General features: G+C 45.1%; 1 protein-coding gene across 6 annotated transcripts in view; it reads right to left on the bottom strand.

Annotated features, from left to right (window-relative positions):
* pald1a (phosphatase domain containing paladin 1a) overlaps positions 1–20,306 on the bottom strand; it is a 70,716-nt gene that overhangs the window by 16,225 nt on the left and 34,185 nt on the right. The gene's annotated exons all lie outside the window — the stretch shown is intronic.

Genomic DNA, 20,306 nt, shown 5'->3' with positions numbered 1-20,306 from the left:
CTGGGCTAATGAAAGGCTCCTGGGCTGTAATTTTCTCCCTGTCTGAAATCTCGAATGACATTCAACCTTCAGAAATAATGGGCGGGCAAACGGCTGCCACAATACCAATGACATCATTTAGGAAATGCAACCTTTCCACACTTTGTAGATCACAAATTATTGTCCGGGATCCTAGCTCTATCTAACGGAAAACATTTCATCAGCTCACGGCCGACACACATCCCTGTATATTTACCTGGGATGAAAAATAAGTTGGCCTATATTCTTTTTAAAACGTTCCTTTTGCTTTCACAGGACAAAGTGTATTTATATCATTGTGCATGATAATATTATGTATATTAACCTGTGAGATCAGATTTTTTGAATATTATTTTTGCCCAATACATGATCAGACTCTAAAATCAGGGGTGTGTGGTCACGTAATCAGTGTGCTAATGTGCTAATGTGCTAGCTGCACCACTTTGTTCTCCACCGTGTTCATGAGAACTTCACCGACTCAAACGATATTAGCCATTACGGTAAATGCTTTACCGCGATACCGTCTTTTGCGGTCTTTTTAACAAGGTAAAACACAAACAATCACTAAGAATCGACAAACATAAATACCATGGTTAGATTTGGGAGAGTCTCTGGAACACATGGATGTGTGTAGTTTTGCTGTAAGACGCCCACACGCCATGCTATCTACCAAAAGGCAATCAAGGAGTCACCGGTCAAATGAAGCTTGGCCTCCAAATCACCTCCATAACATCTGCACTTAAATTGCTTAGGCTACAAATTGACAGTTTGAGCTTAAAGAAATAAGCAGATTTTGCTCTAGGACGCCCACATAATGATATACAGTGGTAAAGGTATGCATGGTAAATTGCTGGAAAATGAGGGTCCAATTATATTTTTAAATAAAATTACAATATACACCTTTTCTATTGCATATTTTGCATACAAGTTAAGCTATGCTTAACAAGCATTAGTACCAAAGTCTCAGTACAAACTAATAATATAATAGCAACAATATAAACTATGGTTCCCAGTAGTCGAACAGAGGCAGTTTGCCTGAGACACTGACTGCAGAGGGAGGCCAGTGAGTCGATAATCTGCAGGGTTTGGTCGGTCCTGCTGCTGACCCTGGAACTGTCGAAGTCCACAGATGGACCCTCACCACTGTAAGGGCCTGGTTGAACGGTTTTTAGAGACCCACCAGACTGTGTTCACCAGATGTTAGACAGGAGCTTCTGCCGCTTGATTTTAATAGCCGATTATCAAGGAGCAACAGGTGTCTCTATTGGCATGATGATAAATTGCCCACAAATCTCACTGAACGGAATACAAAGATTTGGAAGTAGTTTCCTGTAAAAGTACTTTTTTTTTTTTTTTTGTTGATCATTTAATCTGAAATACGATTTCCTACTTTTAAAGTAAATTGTAAAAATTACCTCCCTCTTTAAATGATAGTAAATTGGAGTAATTTCAGTGTTTTTTTTTATCACAAAATCTACTCCCCACTTATCACTGCACTCAGAGAGACACACGGTCTTCACTTCCTGAGTGCAGTGAGTCATTTAAGTGCAGGTTGCAAGCAATGTACAGCATATTTGACACTGTCAGAATTTGGTGTCTTCAGGGCTTTACGTTGACAAATTTGATGTTAACTATGCATTACAGTTTATGAAAACCTGCCATTTCGCACTTGGAAACGGGCTGTAGGTTTCTGAGGGACTGGCAGTTAAAATTAGTAATTTGTACCGCTAAGAGGCCATTTTGCTGTGGGGGCGACATAACAGCCAGGGGAGTTAGTGGTACATCCTGTCCATTCCAGGAAGAGAGACAGAGATCCTATTTTTTCAAGGGTGCATCCCAAACTGAACCCTATTCCCTGTCCAGAGCACTACTCCACAGCAGAGAACTCAGTCCAAGAAACTACAAATGGGGAATAAAGCGACATCTGGGACAGAATTCGTGCTGTGAGGTTGTAAAACACTGCACAGACATTCCCCTGGGAACGTACAAGTCCCCCCTGGGGGCCACTGACTGATGTAATACAGGAAAGGCATCTCATGTTTTCCAACATACTGGAGATGCATCCTCTCCTCTGCTACTCCCTCCTCTCCTTCTCCTATTACTCGCCTTCTTCTCTCCTAGTCTTCCTCTACTCCCACCCTTCCCCCTCTCCCCCCCTCTCCCCCATCACTCCCCTCCCCCCATCTCGTCTGGCAGCTGGACAACAGGTGAATCCCATCTGTCTGGAAACCCTGGGAGGGTCAAATTTACCAGGTTAGAAAGTAGCAAAACGGTTTGAAATTTATAACAACACATTTCTAGCTGAGCAAGTTCGGGTTCATATTCAGGAGATCATAAACAGAAGAAAACAGACCAAAAAGAGTGGCAACCTGTCCTCGACCAATGAGAAGCTGTTAAACGACAAGTCGTAGTTACTGCACATTGTACCACGTCGCGACGTGACACAAATCAGTGACAACGTGACAGACATTGTTTTTCATCTGACAACACTGGGTTGTCAGTCTCCATCTTGGTACGTTTTGTCTCCCTGGTGCCTTGAGAACGAGGCCCCGCTCCCCCTGGTGCCTACAGAACGGGGCCCCGCTCCCCCTGTGCGCCTACAGAACGGGGCCCCACTCCCCCTGGCACCTACAGAACGGGGCCCCACTCCCCCTGTGCGCCTACAGAACGGAGCCCCACTCCCCCTGTGCGCCTACAGAACGGGGCCCCACTCCCCCTGTGCGCCTACAGAACGGGGCCCCACTCCCCCTGTGCGCCTACAGAACGGGGCCCCACTCCCCCTGTGCGCCTACAGAACGGGGCCCCACTCCCCCTGTGCGCCTACAGAACGGGGCCCCATTCCCCCTGTGCGCCTACAGAACGGGGCCCCACTCCCCCTGTGCACCTACAGAACGGGGCCCCACTCCCCCTGCGCGCCTACAGAACGGGGCCCCATTCCCCCTGTGCGCCTACAGAACGGGACCCCACTCCCCCTGTGCACCTACAGAACGGGGCCCCACTCCCCCTGCGCGCCTACAGAACGGGACCCCACTCCCCCTGCGCACCCTGCACTCCCAGAGGGCTCTGTGGCCACTGGTCTGGCATGCACCCACCCATCAATCCTCCTTTTAAGCCTGAGAATATCGCAGTGCCAATTCCTGGCAACCATGTGTGCTCCGTCTAGAGCCAGATACCCAGATCGCAACACAAACGAGCACGGACACCCACACACACGCACACCCACCCACACACACACAAATATCAGCCATGAGTGCATACATCTGCACATGTCCTCCCATTCCTGCTCGCCTTAAACGCAACAGTCACTCCCATTCCGCAAGCTCCCAGAGTACAACAAGAACACGCGGAGACACGCACACACACACACACACACACACACACACACACAAATACCTAAATGTGCATTGAATTGACTCTGGGAAACGGAGTCATTTCAATTGCAAATGACATGCTGTTGTTTCAAAGTGCATTTGTATGCATTCCATGGCGGACAAAACAGACATCACTCTAATGTCATGTCGACTCCAGCCCGAATCCAGTCCGTCTGAGAGCAGAGGCAGACGTCAAGTCCATCCCTTACTCCATCTGTGAATTATGTAATAGAGGGGGGAAATGCCAGATGACAATTAAGAAACACTAGAAAGAGCACACTGAGAAGAAATAGTCCGTTTTTAGAGTTAGGAGAAGGCCACCTGGTAGGCAGGAGGACAGGCACCCTGCTATCTAGCCAGTTAATCAGATAAATACACTGACAGACCATCGGGGCAGCCATCCAGTCAGTCAGTCGATCAGTCAGTCAATCTTCCAGGGCGAGTAACAGGGGGAGAAAAGGGAGGAGGTAAGGAGAGCAGACGGACAACGGGAAGGAGGGCTTCTGTACACACGTGATGCATGGTGCTTGCCCCCCCCCCCCCCCCCCCCCCCCCCCCCACCCCCCCCTTGCCCCCCGACGGACACACAGCGGTCGGCAGTACAGACAGGCACAGATGGACCCTGGGCGACCAGGCAGGGAGGCCGCCTCACGTGCGCTCCGGTTCCCTCGTGCACACCACCCACCACTTCCTCAGCCGCACTCACTCGCAACCAACCAACCCTCCCTCTTTCTTACTCTCTCCCTCCCTCTGTCTCCCAACCACTCTCTACCGGGCATGAAGCCGAGGAGAGCGGGTGGGTGGGTGGGGGGGGTCAAATTCCAGATTCCTTCCATTCCACATGTGAAGGAGGATGAGTGTGAGCCTCAAGAGCATTTAATGGGAGAAAATGTTTCATGGTTTTCACCGGGTTTCTTTCTTTCGGTCTTTTTCCTCCTTCGCTCCATCCTCTGTGAGCGTGTCTTTGATCACGGAAACCCGACCTGTTTAACCCGATCAATGGCCACAGTTCCTGAAGGACACTGTAGTCGGACACAGACAGAACAGTGGTACTGCAGAACATTCGACAATCGCCGGTGAGCACCGACAAGGTCCGGCTTGTTTGGGTTGACCCATCAGCCTGACCGAGACATCACACCTTCACCTGGTTCTCTTGATGTACTCGCGGAGAAACACACTGAAACCATGTAGTCTTTTTGAAGGGCTCTTTTTAAGTAGTTACAAGCCTCGCACAGTGAAAGGGCAATGCAAAAAACAGCGCAGACTCCAGCATTTAAACAACATTTTTAAAAAACATTTAAACCACCACCACAGAACACATTAGAGGCAAGAATTCTCCTCAAGGCCGAACCCCACCAATGCTATAGATTAATTTAATGTCATAAGGACTTTCCTCTGGCAAATCCCAATTCAGGGGAGCATGAAAATTGAAAGCGGCCTTTTCTAGCTCTGAGGGTTCTTTCTGGATTTGTTTATTAGATCCCCATTATCTTTTGTCGAAGCAGCAGCAAGTTCTCCTGGGGTCCTCAGAAAATACTGAACATAACAAATAACAGAAACAGAGATACAATGATAGACCAGAACAGTTCTATGCATTTAAAATACAACAAAATACAACTTAGAACTGTTTGTGTAGATTGCATTGGTTGCGTGTGTTTGTTGTGTAGATTGCATTGAGTGTGTGTGTGTATATCTCTCTTTACTGTCCATTTTCTGTCATGAGATGCTGTTTTATCAGTCTTTTGAATACATTTTGGCAGTTTGGTTGAGTAGTGGATGGAAAGGAGTTCCACCCAATCACAGTTCTGTGCAACACTGTTTTGTTGTGGTGTGTTTTAGACCTGGGGAATGTAAAGAAAGGTCTGATCACTCATTTTGTGAGGCATGTTTGAGCTGAATGTTATTTGATTGAGTAGCCAGTTTGGCCTCTTCATTACTATTTCAGTAGAGGAATTCAATGTTGTACTTCAATTTCTTCACAGATTAAATTATAGCTTCATTGACAACATCACCTAGCCGTATATCAAAACATATACACATATATTTAGAACAACTATACACTTCCAGATGATTACATTTTATCTGGTTGATGGATACACACACTCAAACAAAAACATACCCATACAAACACCCACACACACAGTTTGAAACCTGTCAATTCACCATGGACACAGAGAAACCATTACAGGCCAATGTCTGCCTGAGTCTGACGTAAATTGCTTATCACAATCGAGCAGGGAGACAAATTGGCATAAATGACAGACAAAACTGGCATATTAAGCCATTCATTTCAGGTTTTTAAAATGAAAGGGGAAAACAGCTCATCCAATCAGAAGGAACTGGAGGGAAAACAGTGGGAACCTATCCTCTATATCCACCCCATCCTGACACACTCACATGCACACAGACAAACACACACCCTGTTTAACCCTACACACACACACACACACCCTGTCCAGCCTCCGGCCTCCCTACACAAAGTTGTCGCCGGTCAGCCCTTGTTCACAGTCAAAGGTGAAAGCCGTAACTCTGCCAGGCTTTGAGCCTGGCTTGATGGACGTCCTCCACATAGCCAGACTTGGTGTGAAACACAGCACAGACAGAACCTGGTCACATTCCACTGTTGCAGCAACAGAACATCTCAAGGATGCTGGTCTGGCTTTGGGGGTAGGGGCTGTGTGTGTGTGTGTGTCAGTGTGTATGTGTGTGTATGTGTCTGTGTGTGTGTTTATTTACTTTATAACCAGACAAACACTCTATGGTTCAGTGACCCTCTTCCATTAGTAGAACCACAAAAACATGCTCAGATGAGCTAAATCAGCTCATCCCTGAATATTGTCCCTTGAAATTAGAAGACTGGTACATGCCTTGGATATTTAAAGTAGAATGAAATTAAAATGATAAAAGCCTGCATCGTGCCTTTCACAGTTCAGAGCAAATTAAAAGTTGTATTTGTTTTAAATTAGATCATTTCACAGAAGATTTCAACTCAATTATTCACCAGAATTTCTCCAAGTTTCAACATCTTTTTGTTGCTTTGTCAAAGGCATTTCTGAATATTATTATTTAATTATGTCACTAATCGATGCATTTATATCTGTCACTCATATTGAAGGTTAAACCTATTACATGAATGCTCATTTTATTTTGGTGAAACTATACCTAAATGTACGCTTAGTTTTTTACATTTTACATAGATTATGTGGTGTGAACAAACCCTCTCCCATATAAGTGGAGGTCAAATGCCCCAGACAGAACCACATGCCCAGTTGCTTTCCCTAAACGCAGCTCCGCTGACCCTCCTGATGAGGCACACCTGCCCCCAACAAGGCCTAATCAGGGGGAGATAGAAGGGCCCCTAGGGAAGCAGCTCCAGGGCGGCAGAGAGTGGAAGACAAAAGTGGGATGCGGTTCCCCCCCCCCCAGGGTTTTGTTTTATTTATCTGTTTAGTTTCTTCTACTTTTTGTAAATAAATGCACTCCAGTGCCCAGAACACTGGCACTGTGTCCGTTCCCTGTGTCTACCGCCATTACACAGTATGGCACCACCAAACCCTGCCTAGATCAGATTGTCCTTCCAAACTGCAAGACCAAACAAGGAGGAGACTGATCAGAGAAGCTACTAAAAGGTCAATGGTAAATTTGACAGCTGCCTCTTACAACAATATCCCAAGCAATCCACAAATCTAGCCTGTATTTTAGGGTGGCTAGAAGGAAGGCATTACTCAAGAAAGCCCACCATTAAACACTGTCCATACTGTAAACCATGGAGGTGGCAGCATCATGTCATGGGGATGTTTCTCATTGTCAGGGGTACTTTTCAGGATAGAAGCAATGTATGGATTGTGTTGTTCATACTGTATATGAATGACATTGGAGGTACTGTGAAAAAAAATTTATATACAGTTTTATGCTAATGTTGACACTAAAAGACGTTACTGACAAAAATTGAAGATCAATGATTGGATTCCTTAACCGTGTGAGAGTCTGTCTTTTTAGAGTAGAAAATATAATGTCCTAGCCGCTTTTAGTCCTGCTCTGGAATATGGGATATAACATGTTTGCAAGCAGCAGTTTCTAAACATAAACCATTAGATTCTGTCTTTCATCATGCCCTTGGGGTCATATCTAGTGACAGTTTAGGACAAAAGATGGGAAAGGCCTTAGCATGTTGAGAAGCGTGGTCCTCCTGTAGAAACCTCCAGCACATTTCAAATCACAGTTGAAACAAAAAATCATTGCACAAGACTACAGGCTTGTTCAGGACTTCATGGGAAACTTCTGAATAAGGTAGGTAAGCGCACAAAATTCACCAGAAAATAGTATACCATCAGGCAAAATCCCCTAAATATGTCAATGACAAAGGCAGAACTCAAACTGTTAACTACACAGAATTCATTTACGGCATATGTATATACACTATATATCGCGGCACAGAAAATGCCGCCACACGTCAGTTTGATCGCCGGCTGCAACGGACCACTTAGAGGGACGGATCACCTCATTTTCGATCCCTTTTAACATTTTTCTGAGCAGCGGCGCCAGTTCTCTTCCCAGGGCACTGCTTCTACTCGGGGCCCATAGGGTTCCAGTCTAACGCAGTGGGTCAGGGAGGGAATGTAACGCCAGTGAGAGCCAGGCTGTTTGAGTCAAGGTTTGATTGAGCTCGCCGGGCCCAGGTGCAAAATGCCAACCTCTGCCAACCTGGCACCCTCGACAGGCCCAAGTAGACGGTCAAAGTATTTGAGCACACATCTGCAGAGGGGCGCCGTGTGTACTGGACAGGGCCTGTCTGCTCGTTGACATATGGACTCAATTAGCAGGCGCTGGGGTTGCCGAGGGGGTTGCCGAGGGGGTTGCCGAGGTAAAAAGGCCACTCAAAGTTCCCCCGTGTTAGCCCTGCCCACCCAGGTTAGCACAAACAGCCATTCATCAGCCCCGAACACAGGATGCCACCTCCCATCTCCCTCCCTCCCAGCCACCTCCCAAATTGCTGCTTCCCATTGCTACCAATTTCCAGCTCCTGATCTAGCGTACTGCACAGAATACTTCTTCACTCCTTCCACATCCCTACAGCTAGTTCCCCACTCCTTCTATTTCTCTACAGCACCTCCTCCTCACTCCAAAATCCTTACAGCACCACTTCTTCACTCCTTCCATACAGCTAGTTCCCCACTCCTTCCATTTATCTACAGCACCTCCTTCTCAACCCAAAATCCCTACAGCACCTTACTCCTTCCATCTCCCAAGAGCAGCGCCTCTCCACTTCTTCCATATCCCTTCAGCACCCCCTACCCACTCCTTTTGATTCCCAACAGCAAGTCCTATTCACTCCTTACAAATCCATACAGCACCTCCTACTAGCTTCCTTTCATTTTCCTACAGCACCTCCTCCTCACTCCTTCCATATCCCTACAAACACTCAGATAATATTATTGCCACCTCTCCAAACTCCTCCTAGTTTCTTACACAATACAGGCTACACCCTCTTGACACCCCCTCCTCCATTCATCTCTCCTTACTTCTTTTCGTACTGCTACCTGAAACCAACTTGTTGGCTGAGGAGAGACAGACTCTTAGTTCCACAGAGCTGAGTCCCACTGCTCTGTTAAGGTTGGATTTTATTTAAAATTCAGACTTTTCCCAGTTACCAAATTAAGGTTAAACGTATGTGCTTTTGTCAACTCTAAGTATTATATATCGTCTTGCTTCTGATAAACTAGGTAGGTAATCCTGGGAGATTTAAATTTGGATTGGGATACAGGACTCAGAATGAAGCATGTCTATGTGGATGCTAACTTGACCCAGTTGATTATCAAGCCCACTCAATTAGAATAGATGACTCTGATTGATTTTATACTGACTGACACCAGACAGATATTCTGTGTGATGTTTTTCCTCTTGGTATTAGTGACCATTGTCCGATTGGCTATGTCAGTTTTTCATCACTAAAAGGAAATTCAAAAACTTTAGTGGACAAGCCTTTAAGCAAAGTGACTTTGAATGTACCTTAGCTGCAGCAGAAATTGAATTAGCTTTAATCTACGTTTTCATACTACAAATGTACAAACGAATGTGCATATGAACGTGCAGACGAACGTGCAGATAAGCACATTCCTTTCAAGAAATTATTTTGGAAATCAGATTCAATAGTTCACTCTTGATCGGATCTCCTGATCCCGAAAATGCTGCCTTGGTCAAGGCCAGAAAAACCACCACAATTATTGGCACCCTTTGAAGACCAAAAAAGCTAGGAAAATGTTAGATCGACATATGAGCCAAATCTAACCTTCTAATTGAGGAAAAACATTTTAAGTAGAGAAGATAACCACCCTGAGTCTACTATAAGGTTTTATTGAGGTGGGTAGCCAAATCTAACCTTTAATTGAGGAAAAAAATTTAAAGGAGAAAAGATAACAGCTCTGAGTATTTTTGATGAGGTGGGTAGCCAAATAACCATCTGAGACCACTGATCAATGCATTTTACCAAGTGGGTCGGGATTTGTCTGTGTTAAACAGGATTCTTTACACATGTTGTACTTTTCTTGAATGCTATTTTTTTTATTGAATGCCATTTTTGAATGCCAATTTTCTTGAATGGGTCGTGTTTTCGCATTCGGTAAATTGGTAACCAAGGTAGCGACATGTTTTTCCCCAGTGGGCAGTGGTGCAGCAACTTTTTATTTAATACCAACTGAGTGTGTGGGATCTTGGCCAGAGTGCTCAAATGGCACTCAGTTATTAATATTCTTATGTACTTCTTAAATGTATCCTTTACTTAACCAGAACTTGACAGATTAGATCTTGTGTTCCAATTAGCCCTGGCCAAGAAAGGCCTTAACTCCAAAACTCTAACATCGCATAACTATGTCTGTATTTCATCCATTTTACGCACTTCGAGATTAGAAGTCGTTGTGGTATTTTTATTAGTAACGGGCCAGGGTTTAAAATAGTGCATAGAGGAACAGTAACAGCTGAGTAACAGAGTTTAAACTGGCATGTAGCCTTGCTGTCCACACCTGCTCTCTCGAAGTGCAAGGGACGAACCTGTAGTGAAAGGTTAAATAAAAAACGTACAAAAGCTCCAATCCGTGTACATGAAGAAACGGAACATTCAGACCTTGAAAGCGACATCTCCAGTGGCACCACAAGCCCTATATAGCACAGTACTTTTCCATAGAGGGAACTGAGTGCCATTTCCAACTGAGCCCTGGTAGTCAACCATGTCTCTTTAATTTCCTGTGAATGGTTAACAAGCCTTCTAGAGTAACATATAGACCTACGTCACGATTTCCTCTTCCTAATTTGACATTTTAAGAGGGACCCATTCATTTCAGCTTCAGCGTTTGTCCCAACCTACATTCATTCAGTCATTTTGAAGGGGAATTTGAAGAGTTTTATAACTACCAAAGAACACAGTGCAGAGGAGTTTCTGCAGGATGCTGACATACAGTCACCCCCAACATGATTTTTCAGTCTTGATGAAAAGGACTGTATGAACGCTGAAAAAAGACAATGAGCTATATTTTATGCTATAAAAAATCATAAATCCTCATTACAATACTTCAACCAAGTAATATTTGTATTCAAAAATATGTCCATTGTCAAAAGATTGTCACCCTAAGTATACTTATAAATAAAAACCTTTTTGGAAAGGAAAGAAAAAGGTACAGAGGTCTCTTAATTTTTTCCGGAGCTGTAAATCAATCAAATCAATCAATCAAATGTATTTATAAAGCCCTTTTTACATAAGCAGATGTCACAAAGTGCTTTTACAAAACACCTGGCCTTAAACCCCAAGGAGCAAACAACAGTAGTGTTTCAACCTGGAGTTTTTGGCAGTATTTGATTGGTTGGCTATGATCCAATCACCAATTACTTTTTTTAGCACAAATTACTTTTTTTAGTACTTCTATGGTTAAAAAAGTGGTTTTCGTCCGGAACAACTTCCCGAGCTTGTGAAAGTCAAGCAGCACCACAAGGCAGTTCCCGCCATGGTCCTACAGCTGCAGCCTCCTAATGAAGGGGAACGTTCTGTAGCTAGAAACAAATCCTGCAGCAACACAACATCTGAATATACAAGTATTGGCCATTTTACGTAAGGGAAAATCATATCTGAAATGAAATCATGGAAACATTTTAAACCCCGCATCAACAATTCTTAGATTTCATGCCGTGCCAGCACAATCTCCTGCAATAGGGCGCTCAGTGTTAGTTCCTAAACCTTTAGTTGGACTGCCGCCAGTTGTGGTTATTGACCAATGCCCAATCGTAGTCTTCAATGATCGGTTACACCCACAAGGCTGAGGCGGTCATTAAACTACCCAGCCACGTTGGCGTCTCTTTCCACTGACCAGCAGCTCGAAATCTCTAAATATGACGCACTGGCGCTGGACAAGGTGCCCGTTGACGAGAACGCTCACATACTGGACACGGGCGTTCTTCAGAAATGTCCCAGCGTTGCGTATATAGGTCACAGCTTTTTAACTCTTGTTCTGCATACAGGGGATGATTTGGGATATAACAAATGTTAAGTTATTACTGGTACTGCCTAATAACTGGCACGCTGTAGTGTTAATGACAGTTAAAGGCATACAACGGTTTACGCCATGTCAGTGGTATATACTAACAACCTGTATCCTGTCGTGTTTGATACTGGGACGGATGTCAAATATAAAATCTCTGAGCATATGACGATTTGGAAAAAAAAACAGGGGTTTACACACACACAGAAAATCCCACGCATACCTGTGGTGACATTCAGAGAGTCTTAATTACAAGGTGGTTATAGCATCGTTAACACACACATCACCTGTTTGGTCTCAGCTGTCGTCACGTATGAAACATAGCCCAGCCCACACACACACACTCAAACACACACACACACACACACACACACATACACACACACACTCACACTCACACTCAAACACACACACACACAAAGTGAAAATAGAATTCCTGGAGCAACTCGACTTACGAGGCCCGGACGCTTGACATGTCAACTGGTGGACTCCAGACACCGCTGTTTGGGAAAAGGTGTTTGGAAAAAGCGGTTGTGGAAGAAGTGAACAGGGTGGAGAATGGGAGTGCAGGGGGTGGTTGCTAATTTAGCTGTGTGGGGAAAAACGAACCCACGCACTCACACACCCTTCTGGGCACTCCAGGACGCTTAACCCTGACCACCAGCGGTAACATGCTCAAAACAACCAGCCGCGGTCCGAACACTAGAATGAACACTTCAGGGTTAGGGTCACAAGTCAGCGTTAGGGTCATCAGTCAAGGTTAGGGCCATCAGACAGGTTTAGGGTCATCAGTCAAGGGGAGGTTCAGGACAAGAGTGGGGGAGCAGCGGAGCACACAGACAGATAAGTAAAAGCAAGGGAAAGCATTCCCTCTCTGCGTGTTTGTCTCTTACATTTTTAAACCAACATTTTAGCTCTTAGAAGACCCTCTGACACTCTTAAAGTGACTTTTCATCTTCAGTGGTAAGACAACAGCAACAGTGAATCTATGAGTGTTACTACAGCCAGTAGGTCAGAAAATATTCAGTGTAGTCTGCTCGATTTTTCTGAGAGAAGATGAACATTGATTAGAGAAAGACTTGACCCTACATACTCAAGGTCATTCTGTCTGGCTGTCTGGCTGAATATTCCACAGTGCCATTTTTAGCCAAACCGCCAGCCCGGATCTGTTACATTCCTGTTAAGCCCTGGCTGGAGTTATGCGAATCACCAGACATGAGTTAAAGAACCACGTCATCCATTTAGAGAACTGCATTTGCTTGCAGTGTATGCGTCCACTGGCCAACCACATCCGTCAGGGCTAGCGTTGTTTTCGGGTAAATAAATAAATAATGACACTGCAACTCCAAATCCAATTATCTGCAGTGTTTTCAAATGATGAGAATGTGGAGTTGGAAGCGATTTGGTTTCTGAACCAACCTGGAATGGAATCGATCCCAGACGTGGGATGATGCAGACGGCGTGGGCGCCAACCCTAGTGTCAACCCTTAACCACAGACCAACACTTGGACGTTAGAGCATACTAATGATACCTTTGAAGGGTTAATCCAACGCCCAACACGCATGCCTGTGTCCGAACATCCATGACGTCAACAGCAATGCTAATATCGGACAAAGACGTGACATTTTTCGGTATCTTGTCGGCGTAACTGGCTAACAAACAACATGTAGCATTGCTTTGAGGAGGTCTGTTGAGACTACGAAAACCTACGCTGCAATGCTCTCTCTAGACAGATCCATGTACAATCGGCTAAGCAGCTAGAATACGTATCTACACAGAAATACCAGGGTCAACGTCAACATGTGGAGTAGCTACGGCATATGCTTACACGTCGTAAAACAAACTGCATTAGTTAAGGAGTTAAATATGCCAAGTAAACTTGGTAAAGATTTTTCTAACTTAAAAAGGGTTTATTTTGATATTATACGAGGTAAACTGAGACCGTTATTACATTTTGCTTTCTGGAAGCTGGTTCAATGTGTTGTAACATTTAGTATTGTAATTTAAATGTGTCAGCCAATCCTTGCTGACAACACCTGTGTGACACGTACAGTATGTTTGCGTGAAAAAATACAACATCTATCCTAAAGAAGCAGTGTTTATCAGGTTGCTGGGGCAACACAGAACCCTGGCGTCTCAGCAGGGAGATATGGAGTCAAGGGCTTTGCTGTTTTGGCAGAAAGGGGAATACAACATATTAACATGACGTTGCGTCTACTTTGTCATGATGATGTAACCGGATTGGTGAGTTCTAGGCAAGTAAGGCCGTGCCATCTGCTGGCTGATTGGGCAATCTGGAGTCAATCACACATCTCAAGTGATCAGAATATACAGCTATGGTGTGTTGATTTTACCGACAGACCTCCAGTTGAATCTTGAAGAAAAAAGTTTATTTTACCCAGTGACAGAACATAGGTTTACGGCAAATTGATAGGACTTTCATTATTTGTGTTTCTGGGAGTGGATTATCGCTTTTAGTACAGCATAATCATTTGGTAAACCCTAAATATGTACAATAAGAATGTATTTGTCCTTTTTCATTCGTGTTCAAGGTGTCTTACAGGCAGGTGTGAATCTTATTTTTTTCTTCATATCCTATTCTTCATGAGACATCCTCAGAGAGTGGGATCACAGCCAGGGGGATCAGCCGTTATCGATGGCGACCCTGGTGCCATTAAGGTAAACAGCTACTCAACGGCTGAATAACAGAGTTTTTTAACCTTTGTCGGCTCGAAGACTCGATCTGTCACCATGGGGTCAAAGGTCGAAAATGTCCGACAGGTGCTGCTGTGGTGTCAAAAATAAGTGAGCACAAGAACCAGGATCCCCCCCCCGCACCTTTCACCACTGCGTCCCTCAGACAGGCGCTGTCCCAGGTTTGTTCGGAAATAAATCTCTTCCCGTTCACACCAGAGCAAGACTCTCACTCCACGCCACTGAGATGCTCCTTCAGGCCCAATCCAGTGGAGGGGTTTAACATGAGGAAACAGACACTGACAACCTCCCTAATCCCCCCCCAACCCCCCCCCACCCCCACCAAACACACAGACACACTTCACTGTCTCTTTCTGGACGTAACATCTGCAGCTGTCCTCATTCCAAATCCTCCCTCAGCCTTTTGGCCTCCCTTTCTCAGATAACCCAACAGGGACAAATGTGGGAAACTCCAAGGGGCCCGCGACAAGACGAGGTCTCCTACAGCTGAGAAAGGCCTCCCAAACGCCACCCTTCAAAGGGCACTACTTTTACGTGGGGCCCGCGGGGAATTAGCGAGTCACCGCGTCACGCCGTCACAATGTTGCCTGAGCAGCGGCGGGGATTAGCGGTCACGTCGAGCCGGTGGTGGAATCTCCACGGAAACAAGAACAGCAGCAGCTCTGCCCTGGAGCACCCGCGTCTCCTGTAAGTTTTCTGCATGCCCCAGACACTCCACCGCTGCTATGATGACCTGAGGGAAAATGTGTTCATGTTTGCCCCCTGTGTATTTTCAGGGGCCGTTCTGTATTTCGATCCACCCCACCAGTTGAGGCCTGTACAGCGGGCAGCTCAGCCGAGCACAGTGGAGTTCAGCTCTCCGGAGTTGGCCAGGCTGCTGATGCACCTGTCTTGCGCCCATCGGAGGGCATCGGCGGGCATCGGCGGGCATCGGCGGGCCACGGCATCCAGTCAAAATAGAGAAGGCATTGCGCGGAGTAGACTGGCTACTGCAAATATTGCCGTTGGCACGGGCATGTGAAAGGTTGGGAATTAGAAATAAAAACAACACCTCTCTCAACTCACTCCCCTCAGCCACCCGCCCTCACCTCCTCCTCCCCATCCCCTCCCCCTCATCCCCTCGTCTCCCTCGTGCTTTAACCCCAAGCCTTAAGAACTGAGAGGCCTTTCACGGCCTGCTGGTTAGGTAAAGCTGAGCATCACCTCAGACGGTGAGTCCCAAATGACACAATATTCCCTGTGTAGGGCACTACTTTAGACCAGGGCCCATTAGTTAACAAGCAGGTCAATTACAGTGCGCTATATAGGGAATAGTGTACCATTTGGGAAGAGCTCAAGCGGTTTAAAAGCCTGCATCTACAACAGTTAGACAGGAACGTAGCTTCAGTATAGATTTACAGCCAGTGCTTTCCTTGGCCCAGAGAGGCCAACCAATTGTAATTAGCCTACTTTTGTCAAGCAGGCAATTTAATAGGACAGCTCCTGCAAACCTAGGGGTCCTTTCAATTACTTAATGTTGGTATGATAATGCTTAAGGGAGTGTCCCAAGGTTCAGCCTTTTTCACATTGAGTGCCCCGATCAAATACAGTCACCCTGATGAATCGGCGCAGGCTAATGGAATTACTTAGCTGAAGAAATAGAATGAATAGAACAGACTCGGAACCCCTAACGATGGCTTGGCCTTTCTACCCAAGCCTTTTCTTTGGTAACATCTGGTTAGACTCAGTTTTTATTTTGTTATTTAAACGTCAGTTCTTTCCAATTCTTACACCATTTTCTTTCTCCACTCCCCCATTTCCTTACCTGCTGTTGTGCCTAAAACTCTATTAGCATTTGCAGGCTTGGGCCTCACCAAGGACAACCCTGATGACAATGCCGCCCCAAAACCAAGCAGTGCTTCGCCAACACCCATGGAGCAGCAAGCGGGATTTCAGGCAGCGGCACAGGCACAGCTCAAACCGAGACTGTGATGGACAGCTTGGTACTACACAACAGCGTCTTGAACTACTGTGACACCAGGGAGCCCCTGTCAGTTAATTTTGTGACGGTCCCTTCAGCCTAGTGCCTCCAGCCCAATATCTTCCCCTGTGCAACCCCCCCCCCCGCCCCCTTGATGACGTCCATTACCTAGCCTCAGAAAAACCGCTCACTACATTCTCCCCCTCCTGAAAATATTTTTCCACTGCGCTGTCCAAACCATGAGGCCCTTTCTATAGGGACACACAAGCATACGGACGCAAACCGACGTGCACACGCACGCGCGCGCACGCATTTCCTTTCACTAAAAGAAGCCCATAGACCCTTCAAGATAGTGAACACAGTATGGGAGGTGGATTGGGGAAAGAGAGAGAGGCAAACAGAAAAAAAAGAGATGGGAGAGAAAGAGGGATGTTGAGAGAAAGAGGGATGTTGCCAGAAAGAAAACACAAGAGAGGGGAAGAAATAGCTATTGAAAAATTTGTTAAAACACAAATACAAAATAAAACCAGAAAGCCAAGCTGTTGAATATAATTGGGTGATAAATAGTCAGATCAAAATTAGAGTGTCATTTTCACGATTTCATTTTCTCAACACTATTCTCAGATCTAAAAATATTAATCCAAACAGCTGTTCAACTAACAAATTTTGTTTAAGAAACTGTTCAATCTGTGCCACCCAGACTCACAACTAACCTTCGACTTAACAACAAAACAGAAAGAGTGTGAGTGAGAACAAGGAGAGAACTGTGTGTGTGTGTGTGTGTTTATTACTTGTCTCTACTTCACATTGCCCCACTTCCTTCCAGCAGCCACATCTGGCTCTGTTTATCACCTGGCCCTGCCGAGCCCCCACACCCACACCCACACACACACGCACACACGCACACACGCACACACGCACACACGCACACACGCACACACACACAGTGACAGAGAAGGAGGGGAAAAGGAGTAGAAGAGGAGGGAAGTCAGAGAGGTTGGACCTAGTTAGTGGGGCTCCATTAACCGTTAGAAGAGAATTCAATGATCATCCATGACAGGTATTCTACAGGGAGGAAGGAACAAAGACTCTACATTCAGCACACATCTACAAGTACTGTAATCCTGCCACCATAGTGGGAAAAATAACCTGTGGACTTACTGCAAAGTCACTGCACGTTTAAACTTGGGGAGAGAAGGTAATCTAGAGATGATTACTTTGACAGGTAGAAGTGATGTAAAAACTAGGGAGAGGAAAACGATCTGTGATGTATTATTCTTAAAGGAGAAAAAACTTTTAGAATAATATATCAAAGAGCGGAAACTATCAAAGATGGGAGATGGCAGCCAGGTTTTACTGCTTCTGTGTAAAAACGAGTGTAGAAAAAGGATGAATTCATGAAAGAACGAAAGGGTCCGGGGGGGGGGGGGGGGCAGGAGGAGGTAGGCAGAAAGGGGAAACAGAAAGGCAGAAAGGACAAATGAAAGAAAGAAACACAGTGAGAGACGGAAAGAGATAGCAGGGGAAAAGAACGGAGGAAGGAGACAGACACACAGAGAGAGGGAGAGACACCACGGGACAATGGGGCCCATTGATAGTATGGAGACGGGGCACAGAGCTCCTACTAGTCTGTGCAGGCAGGCCAGCATACAGGGAAGGGAGGGAGGGGGAGGGAGGGAGAGAGAGGGGGAGGGAGACCGGAGGAGGGAGGCAGACAGAGAGGGGGAGATGACAAATGGCAGAAACAGAGAGAGCGGACCCTAAACCACACAGACCCTAACTACAGACATATGGACCCCAAACCAAAGGGTCTCTAAATTAAGCCCCATGGCCCAAAAAAATCACAGATTCCCTGAAAAAGCCCCATGGACCCCAAATCGCAGGGTCCCTAAATGAAGCCTGTGGATCCCAAATCAAAGGGTCCCTAAATAAAGCCCCATGGACCACGATTATACACTATATAAGAAAATACTATACAACGCTAAACAATACTAAACCATACAACACTAAACAACACAATAGTATACAGCACTACCCTATACAAATCTGAACAGCGCTACAGTAAACAACGCCAAACAATAATAAACTTACAGCACTAAACAATACTAAACTATACAACACTTAACAATATTAAACTATACAACACTAAACAATACTACACTATACAAAAATAAACCTCACAACAATATACAGCACTACACAACGATACACAACACTAAACAACACAAAACAATATTAAACTAAACGATTTAACAATAAACAATATTAACCTACACTAAACAAAATGTAACAATAATAACCTAAACCAACCAACACTAAACAATACAACAATCCAGTATGCTTCTCCTGATCTTCCTATTTGTCTCCCACCGGCCAATGAATGCTATACATTGCATGCAGCACTAATTGCACTTCATAACAACACAGGGCCTTTAACAATCCCAAGACTCACAAAGGGTTTTTCACCACAGATTGTTCTTAGGGTATCTATGTGAACACACATTCTCTTTAAAGGGGCGTATAGCCCTAGGAGTTACACCGTTTCTGGGTAAAATGTGGAAGCCAAATATCAGTTGGACCTTGTGTGCAAACCATCCCCTGTCCCTTTTCCTTCATATCTCATTAGGGTTGTCATATTGGTAACCAAAGCATACGAAAAAAGCTGAAATTCTAACACAAACAGGGTGCTTTTTAACCCATTTTCAAGAGAACACTATTTAATTAAATGCAATCGAATTGGAAATCGGGACAGAAATACAGTATATTGTACTAGTCGAATGTAACAGCTGTTTGACTGATTTGAGAGTGAAAGAAAAAGCTAACAGTTTTTTCATATCCGTTGCTATGGATACTCACCGAGCAGACGTGGTGAAACAAATGAGTAAACATTAACTTTTGACACAAATCAGCTACTTTGACCACTTTTCCTACAAGTTAAACAAAACCTCAGAGCAGGGGGTCTCCAAAAGGTCGATTTACAAGCTACCAGTACCTCACAGACCACTTGAGCTGTAGCTGAAGCAATTTTCCGGAGCAATTTTGTAATTTTCACATTCTAACTGTCAGATATCATAATAAAATCTCACTAGTATAAACCATAACTTCCTTCCATATAAAGGATTTGTGAATGTAAAGAATGTGGAAAAAAAGCAACAATTACTAAACAAGTAGTAAATAATTGTAGTACCATAAACTACAACCACTGATCATTTCTAACTGGTGCTGCACATTAATATTTAGACATTAATGTAAAAAAATAAAAAATAACTTGTACATGTGATTGATTCATGAGCTTTTTGGTTCCTAGCCATGAGTGGGGCCAGTTAAAGACAAGAACATTACCGCCATCTATGGGCAGAACTGTAGCTAAAAGGTCTACTATTCAGTTGGCCCACATTAGGGTCACGTTTTTCAGAAACTGACAACTCGGTCACACGAGACGACCCACACGTTATCCACCGTGTCAGGATGATCAAAACATCACGTCCCCGAAACGGCCGTCTGCATTACCTTGTTGCATCTCTGAATGGTGCAAAGTGAAGGGATGTGTCGCCCCTTAGTGGACCAGTCCGCTAGGTACAGGTGAATGTCTCTCGTTGGGGGAGCGTGTACTGGACTAGAGCGGTGGCGTTAGGAGAAGCCGAGGCGAAGTAGCCCGACAGAAAGGGACCCCCTAGTCGCCGGGCAGCGGAGAGACGCAGGTGGTGAACGTGTCC

The sequence above is a fragment of the Esox lucius genome, chromosome 6, assembly GCF_011004845.1.
Source record: "Esox lucius isolate fEsoLuc1 chromosome 6, fEsoLuc1.pri, whole genome shotgun sequence".
NCBI lineage: Eukaryota > Metazoa > Chordata > Actinopteri > Esociformes > Esocidae > Esox > Esox lucius.
Note: the sequence above shows the minus strand (reverse complement) of the source record. Positions and strands in the feature narration are given on the sequence as shown.